Raw genomic sequence first — 19,374 nt, forward strand, 5'->3', positions numbered from 1 at the left:
CAATCTCCATGCGTGAAGTTAGTTGATTTTGAATCTGTGGACAGTGGGAGGAAGTTTCTTGCATGTGTAGAGAAGGTTAGTGATGGAATCCTGGATTAAGAGGTCCTCGGGCGTCCGGGCTATGTGACGTTGGCTGGACTGATGGGCCGTGAAGATACAAGACAAAAGACTTCCTCCCGTGTCCGGATAGGACTCTCCTTGGCGTGGAAGGCAAGCTTGGCGTGTGGATATGATGATTCCTTCCTCTGTAAACCAACTCTGTACAACCCTAGGCCCCTCCGGTGTCTATATATACCGGAGGGTTTAGTCCGTAGAATCAGGATCATAACCATCATGCTAGACATCTAGGGTTTAGCCATTATGATCTCGAGGTAGATCAACTCTTGTAACCCCATATACATCCAAGATAATCAAGCAGGAAGTAGGATATTACCTCCATCAAGAGGGCCTGAACCTGGGTAAACATCGTGCCCCTGTCTCCTGTTACCTTCGATCCCCTGACGCACAGTTCGGGACCCCCTACCCGAGATCCGCCGGTTTTGACACCGACATTGGTGCTTTCATTGAGAGTTCCATTGTGCCGTCGTCAGAAGGTTCAATGGCTCTATCTATCATCTATAACAATGCTGCCCTGAGGGAGGTCTTCCTCCCCGGCCAGAACTTTGTGTTCGGCGGCTTCGCACTGCGGGCCAACTCGCTTGGCCATCTAGAGCAGATCGACAGCTACGCCCCAGGTCACCAAATTAGCTTTGGGAATCTGGATTACGTTGCTGATATCTGAGGAGACTTGGTCTTCCAAGGGTTCGCGACCCCAACCTTCGCTCTGGCCTTAGATCCGGAGTGCATTACCAGGACCGAAGACGGGATTCCCGAGCCCGACGGACTCTCTGCGGCTATTGAGCCTAGTACGGGAGAGTCGGAGGAAGTAATGACACCGGTCATCATCATGAAGCCGGACTCTTCCCCGAACACTGGCTCTGGACCCTCGGAGTCAGCATCGTGTGAGTTCGGCCAAGGAGTTCCCTTCCTGCCGTACTCCATAGACTCTCTTCTCCCTGGCCAAACCTCGCCTTTAAGCGAGGCTCTAGACTTAATGCGATCCCTCGTCATTACAGAGGGGCAATGCCCGAACTACGCCCAGCCCAGACTAGGGGCTGAGAGCAGGGAATTTTACATCCCACCCACCACCCACTTCATAGCCACTGTCAAGGACATAACCGACATGCTTGATCGCAACTTCGAAGACATCTATGGCATGGACATTGATGCCGGAGACGAACAAAGCCAAAACCCACTGCATACCGGACGCTGGGCGGCCACCTCCACATACGACGTATACATGGTGGATACGCCAAAAGAGGATGATGACGAAAGCAGCAGAGATCCAATCAAGGACAATAACACTGATAAACCACCAAAGCGGCGACATCAGCGGCGCCGTTCAAAATCACGCCGCAACAAAGAAAACAATACCGGCAATGGAGATGACAACACTCTGGAGAATGCTGAAGACCCCGACGCCCCCGTCAAACCAACATCCGAACAGGATGATAGGGAGGAGGAGCAGGGTAACCCTGACGAGCCAGTCCGGAATGAAGACTCGGAGGACAGCAATTATATGCCACCCTCCGAAGTCGAAATAAGCCTCGGCGACGAAGACTTTATTGTGCCAGAGGAACCCCTCGAGCAGAACGCTTTAAGCAATAGCTCATCGCAACCGCGAGGAGCCTGAAAAGGAAGCAGGAACAGCTTCAAGCCAAACAGGATATGCTCAACGACAGATGGACTAATGTCCTGGCAGCCGAGGAATATGGCCTCACACGACCAACCAAAAGCTACCTGAAGCGCAAGTTGTTACCCCCATTCGACGTTGAGGCACGGGAGCTGCTACCTCTTGAGCACTGCGTTGGTTTTCCCTTGAAGAGGAAAGGGTGATGCAGCAAAGTAGCGTAAGTATTTCCCTCAGTTTTTGAGAACCAAGGTATCAATCCAGTAGGAGGCCACGACGAGTCCCTTGCACCTACACAAACAAATAAATCCTCGCAACCAACGCAATAAAGGGGTTGTCAATCCCTTCACGGTCACTTAAGAGAGTGAGATCTGATAGATATGATAAGATAATATTTTTGGTATTTTTGTAAATAAAGATGCAAAGTAAAATAAAAGGCAATAAAAATAACTAAGTGTTGGAAGATTAATATGATAGAAAATAGACCCGGGAGCCATAGGTTTCACTAGTGATTTCTCTCAAGAGCATAAGTATTACGGTGGGTGAACAAATTACAGTTGAGCAATTGACAGAATTGAGCATAGTTATGAGAATATCTAGGTATGATCATGTATATAGGCATCACGTCCGAGACAAGTAGACCGACTCCTGCCTGCATCTACTACTATTACTCCACACATCGACCGCTATCCAGCATGCATCTAGAGTATTAATTTCAAAAGAACAGAGTAACACTTTAAGCAAGATGACATGATGTAGAGGGATAAACTCATGCAATATGATATAAACCCCATCTTGTTATCCTCGATGGCAACAATACAATACGTGCCTTGGTGCCCCTACTGTCACTGGGAAAGGACACCGCAAGATTGAACCCAAAGCTAAGCACTTCTCCCATTGCAAGAAAGATCAATCTAGTAGGCCAACCAAACTTCGAAGATCAATACCATAAAAGAATTCAGAGGAGATTCAAATATTGTTCATAGATAAACTTGATCCTAAACCCACAATTCATCGGATCTCGAGAAACACACCGCAAAAGAAGATTACATCGAATAGATCTCCACAAGAGAGGGGGAGAACATTGTATTGAGATCCAAAAAGAGAGAACAAGCCATCTAGCTAATAACTATGGACCCGAAGGTCTAAGGTAAACTACTCACACATCATCGGAGAGGCTATGGTGTTGATGTAGAAGCCCTCCGTGATCGATGCCCCCTCCGGCGGAGCTCCGGAAAAGGCCCCAAGATGGGATCTCACGGGTACAGAAGGTTGTGGCGGTGGAATTAGGTTTTTGGCTCCGTATCTGGTAGTTTGGGGGTACGTGGGTATATATAGGAAGAAGAAGTACGTCGGTGGAGCAACGTGGGGCCCACGAGGGTGGAGGGCGCGCCTTGGGGGTAGGCGCGCCCCCTACCTCGTGCCTTCCTGGTTGATGTCTTGACGTAGGGTCCAAGTCCTCTAGATCACGTTCGTTCCGAAAATCACGTTCCCGAAGGTTTCATTCCGTTTGGACTCCGTTTGATATTCTTTTTCTACGAAACTGTGAAATAGGCAAAAACAACAATTCTGGGCTGGGCCTCTGGTTAATAGGTTAGTCCCAAAAATAATATAAAAGTGTATAATAAAGCCCAATAATGTCCAAAACAGAATATAATATATCATGAAGCAATCAAAAATTATAGATACGCTGGAGACGTATCAGGAGCCCATAAAATCAGCGCGTAATGCAACTCATAAACCGAATCGGGCACCGCATGGCCGAGACAGAACGGCTACCCAAGCCGAACACCAGCCTACATTACCCCGCCATAAAGGCAGGGAGACAGTGGCCCGGGGCTACACCTACGACCTACAACAAGACCTGGACACTAGGGCAGGCCTAGCCAGATCAATCTACGAGTCAAGGGGACGTGCCCCAACACGAGAGGGCGGCTATAAGGCCCGACGTGATCAGCATGACCTCACTCCGGGTGCAAACTGCATAGGAACGTCCGCTGAACTCCGTCGGGATGTGGCCCGTTATAGAGGCGCCACACACCCCCTATGCTTCACCGAGGAGGTAATGGAGCATGAATTCCCAGAAGGGTTCAAAGCAATGAATATCGAATCATATGATGGAACAACCAACCCCGCAGTATGGATTGAGGATTTTCTTCTCCATATCCACATGGCCCATGGTGATGATCTACATGCCATCAAATACATCCCACTAAAATTAAAGGGACCAGCCCGGCACTGGCTAAACAGCCTTCCAGAAAACTCCATTGGCAACTGGGAAGACTTGGAAAATGCCTTTCGCGACAACTTCCAAGGTACATATATTCGGCCTCCGGACGCCAATGAACTCAGTCACATCATCCAGCAGCCGGGAGAGTCAACCAGGTAACTCTGGACTAGGTTCTTAATTAAAAAGAACCAAGTTGTCAAATATACGGACGCCGAAGCCCTCACGGCCTTTAAACATAGCATCCGAGATGAGTGGCTGGCCCGTCACCTCGGTCAAGAAAAACCGAAGTCCATGGCAGCCCTTACCGCACTGATGACCCACTTTTGCGCGGGAGAAGATAGCTCGCTAGCTCGACGAAGCAATAGCACCAGCGATCCTGGCACTTCCGAAACCAGGGACGGCAATGGCAAGCCACGACGCAATAAAAACAAGCGTCGAAACAATAATGTAGGAACCCAAGACACGACAGTCAACACCGGATTCAGTGGCTCCAAATCCAGTCAACGGAAGTGTCACGACCGGATTTTTGGGATATAAATTCCCAGAAAAACGGCCTGTGCGCTCATCAGCCCCAGGATTACTGTTAGCTGATGAGGTACCAACTTGATACAAGAATTCCAAGCAAGCACAAAAATATGCAGTACAAGACTATGAAGGCTTAGGAGTACAACATTTGGTTTGCTAGTGGTTGATGGCGGAAGCGGTCTGTGGTTCATTTGCGTCTATGGGACTCCATTTCCCACAAGAACAGCTGACCAGGATAACTCCCATCCTCGCGAGGCTGCAAACGTCAACGCGTAGGTTCCGAGGTTGTCACCGCGATGCTTATCTCCAAGCAAAGAATCTGGCCAAGACAATAGCCAGGGACAAGCCAGTGAGTACGTTTGAATGTACTCGCAAACATTAAGAACACGGGTATAATATATCAAACATGCTCCGGGTTAATATGTGATCACACGTCTGTCCCGAAAAGATACGAAAGACCAAGATGCACACATGTGGTTAAAATAATTCAAAGTAAAATACTGGGTGCCAAGCGAGGGTCTGAATGACGCCTCGAGCGGAAGCTGTAGAATAGTAATACTGGTGCCAAACATTTGTCTGAAAGACTCCTCGAGCGGAAAATGCGGAATAATAATACAGGTGCCAAACGAGTGTCTGAAAGACTCCTCGAACGGAAAATGCGGAATAATAATACAGGTGCCAAACGAGTGTCTGAAAGACTCTTCGAGCGGAAAATGCGGAATAGTAATACAGGTGCCAAACGAGTGTCTGAAAGACTCCTCGAGCGGAAAATGCAGAATAGTAATGCCGCAGTCGGGCGTCTGAGCGACACCACGGAAAGGGCTTGTAAGAAAATAATCACAGCGAATATCCAGGAGGTAGGACCATCCCAGGGATACTCAATCATATACATAAAATAAAAGGTTAGTCCAGAATAATAAAGATCACAATCCAATACGTGCCACAATCATAAATAATATTATTGCACAGTCGTTTCTCCATCCGAAAACCGATAATTTAGTCAAGCCGTATCTCCATCCGAATACCGTTACTACGATCCAGTTAGCCGTGTCTCCATCCGAAAACCGATAACATGGTCTAGTCAAACCGTGTCTCCATCCGAATACCGTTACTGAGATTCAACTCAGACTGTGGTCTCTACTCAAGAACATGACTATCCAACAGGATATATCCTCTGCAGAGGGAGTACCATTCTCCACGAGTAACGGGATTACTCAGTCCCTCGGGACTAATTCCGTCTACGGTCTTCTGATTGAAAACACGCCTGACCTGCACACACCAGCTTAACTCACCAGTGTCTGGAATCACCCACGACACCTGCCAAGCAAAACTCTAAGTGGGGAGGCTACAACCTCGACGTAGCATGGGATCACAAAATTTATACCGCGCGCAAACTAGGGGAGCAACCCCCCTCGGCTCCAACCGGAAACACCCATGCCCCCGGACCGAATGACAGGCTTTAATCCGTGGCCACGGGACCTTCATCACGGCCTCTCTGTACGGTGTGTGCTTTGGAAAGGGGTTGACAACCTACTGAACCATACCCTGTCCCCTGCAGGGACAAGTGGTGGTACCAACAAAAAGGAAGCTATTGATCAAGACTCGGTCTACAACCGACTCAGGTGGTCTAACTATCCACCAACAAAATTACCACTAGTGAAATAAATCACCACTCCTCGAGCCTCACCATGCTATGCCGGGCATACTCGTCTCGACGAGGGATTAGGGACAAGCTCGTGTCTACCCAAGACCACGACTTTCCCGGCTTCCTACCGGTGTGCAAGAGAAGCTCACGAGGATGACCCAGATCACTAGTGTATCCATTGCTGGCCACAAACAACTCCAAAGTGTACTCATACACGAGACCCTAACGATACATAAACTATCACATACTCCAAGTCCAAAGGTGTTGTGATGGCATCCAAACACCCAAAAAAATATTATGCCAGAGTTCAGAAATGCTTGCCTTCAAGAGTATGCAAAGGATGCACTTATTGGAAGCTTTCCTTTTCCTCCAAAAATCCTATTTTGCAAAATACACAAATAACAAATATTTCAAACACAGTACCAAAACCTGTCTCAAATATTTTTGAAATAAATCTTAAAATAAACTAGATGAAGTTTGAGGGAGGTAGGAAAAATAATCAACTCATTTGGAGTTTTATTTTAAAAGTTATAGCTGGTCAAAGTTTGGTCAAATCTCTGTTTTTAAATAAAACCAGAAAAGAAAACGATTCAGCAGAAATACGCTTTCGCAGCAGAGGAAACGCACTCAGGAGTTTGCGCCTCCACTTAAACAGAGAGTGGGCGTTGCGCGGGTCACTGACAGTGGGTCCAGAGGGCCCACTGGTCAGGTTTGACCGTTTCTTCCCTCCTTCTCCTTTCTTCTGCCGGACGGGAGCGAAGCTCCGGCGATCGCCGTCGACGAACGGCAGCGCCTCACGGGCATCCAAGGGCGGGGATGGAACGGCCAGACCGAGGCGGTCCTTTGGGTGGTTGAAGGGTCGTCGGAGGTGGAAGGAATCGCCGGCGGCGAGCTCCGCGGCGGAGAAAGGCTACGGAGGTGAAGTGACATTTTAACTCCGGTGGTCTCCGATCGAGTTTGGGTAGTTGGGCAGCTCCGCCTAGACTAGACGAAGCTACTGGTGGCGTTGGATTGGCGAAAGGGTGGCTGGTTGCGACGAATCGCACCGGGGCTTGGCGGCGGCCGAGCTGGCCGGAGTTGGGGAGGACGGTCCTCTCCGGTCAATCTACTGCTAGGGGAGCTCTACGGGGAGGGTCTGATGTCGCGTGAGTGCTCGGAGGGGCTCGGTGTTCCCTTTATATAGCGTGACGAGGCTGGCTCCGCGGCGGCAGAAGATAGGATCGCCGGCGACAGCCGTTGCTGTAGTTGCAGGGTATCGTGGCGGCGACGAATGCGTGCCGACGAGCGGGAGGATAAGCACGGCCTGTGCTCTGGGGCAGCTGGCGTGCGCTGGCGGTTTGGGCGGCGCCGTCCGCGGCGGAATCCGCTGCTGACGCCGGCGTGCTGCCAAGGTGCTGCCAGTGGCGCTGCAGGGTGCCATCGATGCCGTGGAGCAGGGAGCGGCTAGTGCGTGGTTCAGCGATGCAGAAGGGGCCAGGGTCGGGTTGCGTCGAGTCCGGCAGTGCGGCGTGTCGGCTCAGTGCGCGCGCGTGCAAAACGTGCGCTCTGGGCGCGCCCAGAGCACGCACGGTACCTGCTCGACGAAATGCCAGCGCGCTCTAGAGCTCGAGGGTGAAGCTGGCAAAGAACAGAACAAGGGTAGGGGTGGCTAGGAGCTCAGTGGACAAGATGGATAGGTCAGGGGTTCAAGTCCACAATGCAAACCAGAGAGCTTGCCAAAAGTGGCTGTGCACACCAGGTGTTCGACAGAATGCCAGATGCACTTAGGCAACTCTTGGAGTGGCCAAAATCTCCAGATCAGTGTCTCTTTAGATGCAGGAGATGGTGGTAAGGTTAGTTTGGCAAAAACAGAAAGTTGATAGTGCAAGTTTTGCAAAACTCCAGTTTGGACAGAAAGAAAAAGGGTTTAAAGCATGCACTTCAAAACCTCCAATGAGCCCAATCTCCTGGACTTAAGAGTTTGGTAGGGAGGGCTACAAGTAGGAAAAAGCTCAGGGTTACTAGAGCAAGGAACAATAAGGTTGCAGTACAAATCACCAAATTGGGCCAGAATGCAAAAGAGGTTGATCCACTCAAATTTTTCAAAGAACATCACTGGGTTTTTGCTTGAAGATGAATTGTATACATCCATTGACATCTCCAAACACTTGGAAGAATTTTTTGAAGAATATTTAAATGGGTTGTAGTGCAAAAGTGCCTACTGGACCAGATTGGAAAAGTTGGAGTAGAGCTCAAAATCTCCAATGGCCAGAAGGTATTTTTGCGTAAAAGTGATGTGGAACCATCACATGACATCCCCAAATTTTGGTGAAATTTTTAGAAGCATTTATCAAATGGTTGCAGTGCAAAAAGGAGCTCCAAATTTATGCAAGATCATTTTAAAAGAATTGAAACTCATGAAAAATAAATATGCAAATAAATCCACTGATAAAGGATTGATTTTATAAAGAGGGCACACAAGTCCAAAAATACTCTTTGAAGGTTTTCTCCCACTTGAGGAAAAAATTCAAAATCACAAAAGGTAAATCTTGACAATTGGAAAAGTTTTATTTCCTGGCAACATTTTAATAAATCAAACAAGGCCAAAAATTTTGGGTGTCACAACACTACCCCCCTTAAGAAAAATCTCGTCCTCGAGATTTGTTAAAAGTTGTTTTGAACAAGAATTGTTTTGAAATAAAAATTTGTTTTTATCAAAGAAATCCTCCAATTGCACAAAAACAAAACAGCTACAGTGAGAGGGCAATAAGTGGTGTAAAACCACAGTGTGGTACACTGGCGCAGTGTGGAAAAAAAATCCACGGTTAGGGAAAACGAGACATTTCTACGGGAATACAGTAATTTAGAATAAATTCTAAATTACTAAAAATACGCTGGTCGCACCCGAGAGCACAGTGCTCTCTCTGGCTGACAGGTGGGCCCAGGGCCCACTGTCGGTCTCTTCTCCTTCCTCTGGCTCTCTCTCTCGCGCGTACTCCCGCGCTTCCTCCACCGTCGATGCCTAGCTCGTAGGGCATCGAGGCCGTACCGTGGTAGTGCGCGGCGTGCTAGCTGCCGGTGCAGCGTGCACTCACCTCGCGGGCCAGGGCACTGTCGGCACTGCTCGCGGACTCGTCTCCGAACACCGGCGGCCGAGCGACGAGTGGCGCTGGTGGACCTCGCCCACCGTACACCGATCTCGGGCTATAAAACGATCGCGGCGCTCCTCTCTTCTCCCTCACACCCGGCCTCGCTCCTACTTCTCCTTCCTTCTCCTCCATAACTGCTAGCAGGAGCTCGAGCCGAGGCTCTAATGGCGGAGGCGATGCCGGACTGGTATGTGGTCCTGGTGTGTGGAGGCCTGGCGGTGCTGCTGGGGTTCTCCGTGCTCCTGTGCGCGATGATCCTGGATGATCGTCGTGATGCTGCCGCTCGAGTGTTAGCTCTTCGCGGTGGCGGCGATCACGTGGATTAGGCGCGGCATCGGGGCTGACTGCTGTCGGTGTGCTGGGGCAGCTCGCGCTCGAAGGAACACTCACAAATCTCTCTTACTGAGACTGTGGTGTCCTCGGGTGTGGTTAGATAGGCGTAAAAATGTGCTCAAGGGTTTGTAATAGTGCTCGAGGTCGAGTGGTGGCTGCTGAGAGTTTGCTGTAACGGTGATGCGCGAATAAAAATCTATGCCGGGAAAATGCATATATACGCAGCAATAACTCGGGGAAAAGAAATCTCCTCGAAAACATGTTGCGAGAGGAAAAAAAATTAAAATTAAAACCGAACCAATAGCAGTAAAACTGCTCACAAAACAGGAACTAAATAAAATCGGATCCGTTGCACAAAGATTTTACGAACATGCTGCAACACACAAATACAAGTACTGGGACAATAAATACAACGGAGGCATTTACAAGGAAAACAGTAAAGCGACAGGGTCCTGAGAAAACGCCTCTGGCACCGGGGCACACTCCTCTTCTATCGGGGGAAGCGGGTTGACCAGTCGATGAATGCGCCCTTCTTGGTCAGGCCTCAGTGGTCTGCCAATAGCGATCCGAGGATTTAAATCAGCGAGGCTCTGGAGATAACCCATTACTCGCTGAGTTAAACGCTCCTGAGCGATGACGTACTGGGCAAGGTTGGCCAGTACTGGATCTCTCTCAATGCGCCCATCGGGAAAAGATGCAACTTCTCCGGGTGCTGCACGACTCGGAAAATAATAGTATCCTCGCTCGCTGGCATAGGGCACTGCGAATCGAAGACGAGTGAGCGCCTCGTACGCAGCAGCTTCTATAGCCATATGCGGAGTCGGCATGGATTTCCCCACGAAGGAGACTTCCGTTGGGTCTTGGTTTGGGTAGGCGGGAGGGATGTGCACCACTGCCCAATATTTTGAGGTGGATGGAGTGATCCTCGATTTGAGTAACTCGTACTGGGGTGGATGGGTGGCACTCATAGTACTGTAGGTAAAGTCCCACAATAATTTGACAAAACTGCCGGGGGTTGCGTCTGGGGTTCTCAGATAAATACTGGGGGTCGACATGGCAAGGAATGGCTGTGGGTGCTACGCACAAAGGTGAGGGGTGCTCGGCAAGGTCGCGAAGTGGCCTTTATATAGCACCGGGGCTGGGATCTCTACCGGGGTGAAGGGTAGCTGGCTGCCGATCCTGTACTCGGGTCAAGGCCACAGAGATGCTATCACATAAATGTGACGCATTACTGTGTGTGCCGTCGGGGTTGGTCTTGGTAGTTGCGCCCGAGATATAAAAATGCAACTGTACGCCAACGTACACATGCATAGCTACTACTCCAAAAAAATAAGAGCGCTCAAACAGACAGCATGCACAAAAGCGATACAAGGCCACACATTACGAAGCGTAGGAAAACTAAGGCCCGATACATCTTTGAGCGACTTAGTCTACTTCGTTAATGTCTAAGTGGGCTGGCCTTACGGACGCCGATGCTTCTCCACGGTTCTCACCGTCGGGATTTGCTGGTTGAGGCTGAGGTGCTGCAGGGTCGGGGAAATGGTGATGACCATCCCGGGGGTTGTTGGCCACAATCCCGTTGGAATGGGTTCCCAAAAGGCGACGAAGCGCTTCTGGGGTCACCAAAGTGCTCTGGTTGATGGCTGGCGCAGACCTCAAGGGATCGATCGGGTGTCCGAACAGCACGACTGGGTTGTCGGTGTCGGGCTCCGCTTCTCTTCTCGCCGGGGCTCGGCGAACCAGCTCTCCACGAGCTGCGATCAGATTGAGAGTGACCTGATCGAACAGTTGCTCTAGTGCGCTTACATAGCGCACCAGATGCAACAGCGCAGGATCCGTCTCGTGGTCTCCGTTGGCAACTTGGGGCGGCCTACCATACCCGTCACGACTGGGGTAGTAGTAGAACGAGCGACAGTTAACTCTGGGCGACAAGTGCCGGAGTTGAACTATAGCTTCGCGGGCTGCCAGTTGGATGGCTTGTGGCTCGAAGGAAGTTGTCCTTCCCGTGAACCTGTAGGGGCGTTCTGGCGACAGACCCCTACCGTAGATGTGCACAGTGGCCCAGTACTGACGGCTCTCACCGTACATGGGTCCCTGGTACACAACATACTCAGGAGGCTCTTCTAACGCATAGGCACGGCGGGTGAGGTTTGCGAGCACGGTCACAAAACCTCCAAGGTTGGTCGATGTGGTCTCATTGTGTACAATGGGACCAGGCATCGTGGCTGGGTTTGGGGAAAGAGGCCGTGCTGTGATTGAGGCTAGCGTGCTCTTTTTATAGGAAAAGGGGACGGATTCTTCCTCCGCACGCTTGCGATAGAGACGGGTTGGGTGTCGGTCACTGGCGCGTGATCGACGGGCTAGGCTGATAGGTTGGGCACCGTCCGCCGAAAAGGGCGTCGGGTCACTGTGGGGCTACCTTACGCGGGAAGCTTGACCGGGGTTAGGCTAAGGTCTGGTGGTTTGGGTTGACCTAGGTTTGTTGACCTGGCTAGGATAGGATTAGCCAATGGTCAGCCTGGCTCTGATACCAAGTCTGTCACGACCGGATTTTTGGGATATAAATTCCCAGAAAAACGGCCTGTGCGCTCATCAGCCCCAGGATTACTGTTAGCTGATGAGGTACCAACTTGATACAAGAATTCCAAGCAAGCACAAAAATATGCAGTACAAGACTATGAAGGCTTAGGAGTACAACATTTGGTTTGCTAGTGGTTGATGGCGGAAGCGGTCTGTGGTTCATTTGCGTCTATGGGACTCCATTTCCCACAAGAACAGCTGACCAGGATAACTCCCATCCTCGCGAGGCTGCAAACGTCAACGCGTAGGTTCCGAGGTTGTCACCGCGATGCTTATCTCCAAGCAAAGAATCTGGCCAAGACAATAGCCAGGGACAAGCCAGTGAGTACGTTTGAATGTACTCGCAAACATTAAGAACACGGGTATAATATATCAAACATGCTCCGGGTTAATATGTGATCACACGTCTGTCCCGAAAAGATACGAAAGACCAAGATGCACACATGTGGTTAAAATAATTCAAAGTAAAATACTGGGTGCCAAGCGAGGGTCTGAATGACGCCTCGAGCGGAAGCTGTAGAATAGTAATACTGGTGCCAAACGTTTGTCTGAAAGACTCCTCGAGCGGAAAATGCGGAATAATAATACAGGTGCCAAATGAGTGTCTGAAAGACTCCTCGAACGGAAAATGCGGAATAATAATACAGGTGCCAAACGAGTGTCTGAAAGACTCCTCGAGCGGAAAATGCGGAATAGTAATACAGGTGCCAAACGAGTGTCTGAAAGACTCCTCGAGCGGAAAATGCAGAATAGTAATGCCGCAGTCGGGCGTCTGAGCGACACCACGGAAAGGGCTTGTAAGAAAATAATCACAGCGAATATCCAGGAGGTAGGACCATCCCAGGGATACTCAATCATATACATAAAATAAAAGGTTATTCCAGAATAATAAAGATCACAATCCAATACGTGCCACAATCATAAATAATATTATTGCACAGTCGTTTCTCCATCCGAAAACCGATAATTTAGTCAAGCCGTATCTCCATCCGAATACCGTTACTACGATCTAGTTAGCCGTGTCTCCATCCGAAAACCGATAACATGGTCTAGTCAAACCGTGTCTCCATCCGAATACCGTTACTGAGATTCAACTCAGCCTGTGGTCTCTACTCAAGAACATGACTATCCAACAGGATATATCCTCTGCAGAGGGAGTACCATTCTCCACGAGTAACGGGATTACTCAGTCCCTCGGGACTAATTCCGTCTACGGTCTTCTGATTGAAAACACGCCTGACCTGCACACACCAGCTTAACTCACCAGTGTCTGGAATCACCCACGACACCCGCCAAGCAAAACTCTAAGTGGGGAGGCTACAACCTCGATGTAGCATGGGATCACAAAATTTATACCGCGCGCAAACTAGGGGAGCAACCCCCCTCGGCTCCAACCGGAAACACCCATGCCCCCGGACCGAATGACAGGCTTTAATCCGTGGCCACGGGACCTTCATCACGGCCTCTCTGTACGGTGTGTGCTTTGGAAAGGGGTTGACAACCTACTGAACCATACCCTGTCCCCTGCAGGGACAAGTGGTGGTACCAACAAAAAGGAAGCTATTGATCAAGTCTCGGTCTACAAACGACTCAGGTGGTCTAAGTATCCACCAACAACATTACCACTAGTGAAATAAATCACCACTCCTCGAGCCTCACCATGCTATGCCGGGCATACTCGTCTCGACGAGGGATTTGGGACAAGCTCGTGTCTACCCAAGACCACGACTTTCCCGGCTTCCTACCGGTGTGCAAGAGAAGCTCACGAGGATGACCCAGATCACTAGTGTATCCATTGCTGGCCACAAACAACTCCAAAGTGTACTCATACACGAGACCATAACGATACATAAACTATCACATACTCCAAGTCCAAAGGTGTTGTGATGGCATCCAAACACCCCAACAAAATATTATGCCAGAGTTCAGAAATGCTTGCCTTCAAGAGTATGCAAAGGATGCACTTATTGGAAGCTTTCCTTTTCCTCCAAAAATCCTATTTTGCAAAATACACAAATAACAAATATTTCAAACACAGTACCAAAACCTGTCTCAAATATTTTTGAAATAAATCTTAAAATAAACTAGATGAAGTTTGAGGGAGGTAGGAAAAATAATCAACTCATTTGGAGTTTTATTTTAAAAGTTATAGCTGGTCAAAGTTTGGTCAAATCTCTGTTTTTTAAATAAAACCAGAAAAGAAAACGATTCAGTAGAAATACGCTTTCGCAGCAGAGGAAACGCACTCGGGAGTTTGCGCCTCCACTTAAACAGAGAGAGGGCGTTGCGCGGGTCACTGACAGTGGGTCCAGAGGGCCCACTGGTCAGGTTTGACCGTTTCTTCCCTCCTTCTCCTTTCTTCTGCCCGACGGGAGCGAAGCTCCGGCGATCGCCGTCGACGAACGGCAGCGCCTCACGGGCATCCAAGGGCGGGGATGGAACGGCCAGACCGAGGCGGTCCTTTGGGTGGTTGAAGGGTCGTCGGAGGTGGAAGGAATCGCCGGCGGCGAGCTCCGCGGCGGAGAAAGGCTACGGAGGTGAAGTGACATTTGTGCTCCGGTGGTCTCCGATCGAGTTTGGGTAGTGGGGCAGCTCCGCATGGACTAGACGAAGCTACTGGTGGCGTTGGATTGGCGAAAGGGTGGCCGGTTGCGACGAATCGCACCGGGGCTTGGCGGCAGCCGAGCTGGCCGGAGTTGGGGAGGACGGTCCTCTCCGGTCAATCTACTGCTAGGGGAGTTCTACAGGGAGGGTCTGATGTCGCGTGAGTGCTCGGAGGGGCTCGGGGTTCCCTTTATATAGCGTGACGAGGCTGGCTCCGCGGCGGCAGAAGATAGGATCGCCGGTGACAGCCGTTGCTGTAGTTGCAGGGTATCGTGGCGGCGACAAACGCGTGCCGACAAGCGGGAGGATAAGCACGGCCTGTGCTCTGGGGCAGCTGGCGTGCGCTGGCGGTTTGGGCGGCGCCGTCCGCGGCGGAATCCGCTGCCGACGCCGGCGTGCTGCCAAGGTGCTGCCAGTGGCGCTGCAGAGTGCCATCGATGCCGTGGAGCAGGGAGCGGCTAGTGCGTGGTTCAGCGATACAGAAGGGGCCAGGGTCGGGTCGCGTCGAGTGCGGCAGTGCGGCGTGTCGGCTCAGTGCGCGCGCGTGCAAAACGTGCGCTCTGGGCGCGCCCAGAGCACGCACGGTACCTGCTCGACGAAATGCCAGCGCGCTCTAGAGCTCGAGGGTGAAGCTGGCAAAGAACAGAACAAGGGTAGGGGTGGCTAGGAGCTCAGTGGACAAGATGGATAGGTCAGGGGTTCAAGTCCACAATGCAAACCAGAGAGCTTGCCAAAAGTGGCTGTGCACACCAGGTGTTCGACAGAATGCCAGATGCACTTAGGCAACTCTTGGAGTGGCCAAAATCTCCAGATCAGTGTCTCTTTAGATGCAGGAGATGGTGGTAAGGTTAGTTTGGCAAAAACAGAAAGTTGATAGTGCAAGTTTTGCAAAACTCCAGTTTGGACAGAAAGAAAAAGAGTTTAAAGCATGCACTTCAAAACCTCCAATGAGCCCAATCTCCTGGACTTAAGAGTTTGGTAGGGAGGGCTACAAGTAGGAAAATGCTCAGGGTTACTAGAGCAAGGAACAATAAGGTTGCAGTACAAATCACCAATTTGGGCCAGGATGCAAAAGAGGTTGATCCACTCAAATTTTTCAAAGAACATCACTGGGTTTATGCTTGAAGATGGATTGTATACATCCATTGACATCTCCAAACACTTGGAAGAATTTTTTGAAGAATATTTAAATGGGTTGTAGTGCAAAAGTGCCTACTGGGCCAGATTGGAAAAGTTGGAGTAGAGCTCAAAATCTCCAATGGCCAGAAGGTATTTTTGCGTAAAAGTGATGTGGAACCATCACATGACATCCCCAAATTTTGGTGAAATTTTTAGAAGCATTTATCAAATGGTTGTAGTGCAAAAAGGAGCTCCAAATTTATGCAAGATCATTTTAAAAGAATTAAAACTCATGAAAAATAAATATGCAAATAAATCCACTGATAAAGGATTGATTTTATAAAGAGGGCACACAAGTCCAAAAATACTCTTTGAAGGTTTTCTCCCACTTGAGGCAAAAATTCAAAATCACAAAAGGTAAATCTTGACAATTGGAAAAGTTTTATTTCCTGGCAACATTTTAATAAATAAAACAAGGCCAAAAATTTTGGGTGTCACAGGAAGAAGCCATTCAAGGCAGACAAAGACGGTCCATCCAGCTTAGACAGGATACCTGATCGGCCCTGTCATGGCAGCCCTGACAAACCCGCCAACCATACCAACAGAAATTGTTGGGTTTTCAAACAAGCAGGCAAGCTCAACGCCGAACACAAAGGGAAGGGGCCGCCTAGTGACTGCGAAGACAAAGAGACTCGCCAACCGAACACCGGGGGGACAGAAGCAATTTCCTTCCGAAGTAAAAATAGTAAACATGATATCGGTGACGCATATCCCTACAAGGGAGCACAAGCGCGCACTACGAGACGTCTACACCCTAAAGCCGGTCGCCCCAAAATTTAACCCATGGGTTGACTGCTCGATCACTTTTCATCGCAAGGACCACCCAACGGGTATCCGTCACAGAGGTTCAGCAACTCTGATCCTCGACCCAATTATTGATGGATTCCATCTCATGCGAGTTCTTATGGACGACAGTAGTAGCCTTAACTTACTCTATCAAGACACTGCTCGCAAGATGTGCATTGATCCCTCAAGGATCAAGCCCACCACAACTACCTTCAAGGGAGTAATACCCGACGTAGAAGCTCACTATACAGGCTCAATCACATTGGAAGTCGTCTTTGGTTTGCCAGACAACTTTCGAAGCGAAGACTTGATCTTCGATATTGTCCCGTTCCGCAGTGGATACCATGCACTGCTTGGGCAGACCGCTTTTGCTCGTTTCAATGGGGTCCCACACTACGCCTATCTAAAGCTTAAGATGCCCGGTCCACGCGGCATCATCACGATCAACAGAAACATGGAACGATCCCTCCGTACCGAGGAGCATACCGCGGCCATCACAGCCGAAGTACAAAGAGACCTCATCAAACCGCATACCTCATCGGCCATTAAGCCACCGGCCCTATTACACAGGACCAGTCAACTTTAGAGCTGGATTAGCAGTTCCGCCTCCGCCGTTCGCTGCATATGCCTGCGAAGTTCGTATCGCACATGCATAATTATGCACTTAAAATACCTTGGTCATCGGCGGAGGCACAAAACGGACAGGCCAACAACACGGTTCGTTCTCCTATAGCTTTCTTTCTTTTTTCTAACTATTTCTTATCTTTCGCCATAGGCGAATCAAAACCTGTTCGTCCTACGGATCTGCAAGGATTCTTTCGGAGCCCAGTTTCGTCCAAGTAACCAAGGATTGCTCCTTTTAAGAAATCCTCTTCGCTAAGGCAAAGGCAGCGCAGACGTGCGACAGGAGGTCCAAAAGATTTTTTGTAGACCAAACAGTCTATTTAAAACCTGTATAGAGCCTTTCTCCTCAGCCTTCGACCCCTCGCATGTAAAATGACGTGGGTAGGGGTGTTATAATCTGTAAGATTGCGTTCGATGTATCAATCAGATTCCAGCGAACATAATCCGTCTTCAATACTTGCTTTTCTCATAGAACTGTATTTTGCTTCTTTGGTTGTTTCACACACACACCTCGGCGCTAATCGCCAGGGGCTCGATACGGCAACATATTGGCTGCCGAAAAGTCCGAACAACTCTACAACATACTTTGGCGTCACGAGATTGGCATTATATGCATCAGCTCCGAATCATGTCTTTGGTCAATAGTTGGGTTGCCCGGCTCCTGTGCTTACTACCTTACATTTCGTCTTATCGACTAGGGTAGTAAAGGGAGAACTACTGCGATTGTGTTTCCGGCTCACCTGGTCAAACACCTCATGATGCGGCAAGAGTTGGTCAACCACTCGGTGACTTATTAAAATATTTTGTGATTTCTTCCGTATAACACGAAGGACCGCTTTCCGGTCACCTATGTAACGCAACAGTATTCGGATAACCGCGTACATACCAGGGGCTACATCGTAGACCCACCGTCAAACTCCTATGGCTAAGTGAAAGTGTTAAAGCCCTATAGTCCGATTGCCTAGTTCGCCGCACTGACACCTCCTTCACGGACCAAGACGTTGGGTCAAGTGTGGTCAGGTGCTATTCCGAACACCCCTGTATTATATGCAAGGGGGCTGAAGCCGATGACTGGCAAACTTTCAGATTATAAAAAATGGCCGCACAAGAGGAAATAACTTTCAGGTAAAGGTATAAAAATAACACAACCTTAATGTATCATAATATTGTTCTCACAATTCCGGTACAGTCACTCAAACATAATATCCTTCGAGCACTGACCCACTATCAAGCGGGCACCCTCTATGACATCCTCCAAATAATGCTCCGGCGTGCGATGGTCCTTGCCTCTGGGTGGGCTCTTCACTGCAACATCGGTGGCCTTCATCTTTGCCCAGTACATCTTGACGCGGGCGAAGGCCATCCGTGCACCTTCTATGCACGCCGACCGCTTAACGGCGTCGATATGCGGCACTGCATCGACAAGTCGCTCCACCAAGCCGAAATAGCTGTTCGGAATTGGGTCAGTCGGCCATCGCCGAACTATGACGTCCTTCATGGTAGCTCTGGACATCTTGTGGAGCTCGGCCCACTGGGCCATCTGTTCGTTCAGCAACGACAGACGCCTTGGCACGTCGAATTGTGACCAGAAAAGCTTGTCCGCAGCGCGTCCTTCCTGCGCTTGGAAAAATTGCGCCGCGTCGGAGACTCTCTTTAGCAGGTCCAAGAACGCGTTTGGAGAACTCCACAATTGATTAAGCGGAGCATACTTCAGATCGCCGAATTTAGTCTATAATAGAAAGGGCTTACCAGCCGCTATCTCCCCAGCTTGCCGGATCTCCTCCAGAGCCGCTCTAGACTCGGACAGTGCTTCTCGCGCCTCTTGTAAGGCCTTGTCGAGTTCAGTTGCCTTGGCTTTGTTATCCTCCTCGAGTGATTTGCATTTGCCAGTGGCATCCTTTAGCTCTCGCGCCATGGTAGATATTCTCTCCTCGCACTGGCGCCGAGTAGCCTGTTCGGCCCTTAAATCAGCAGCCGCCTTCTTGGCAACCGCATTGTTCACTCTGGCCTG

Source organism: Triticum aestivum, chromosome 3D (assembly GCF_018294505.1).
Source record: "Triticum aestivum cultivar Chinese Spring chromosome 3D, IWGSC CS RefSeq v2.1, whole genome shotgun sequence".
Classification (NCBI taxonomy): domain Eukaryota; kingdom Viridiplantae; phylum Streptophyta; class Magnoliopsida; order Poales; family Poaceae; genus Triticum; species Triticum aestivum.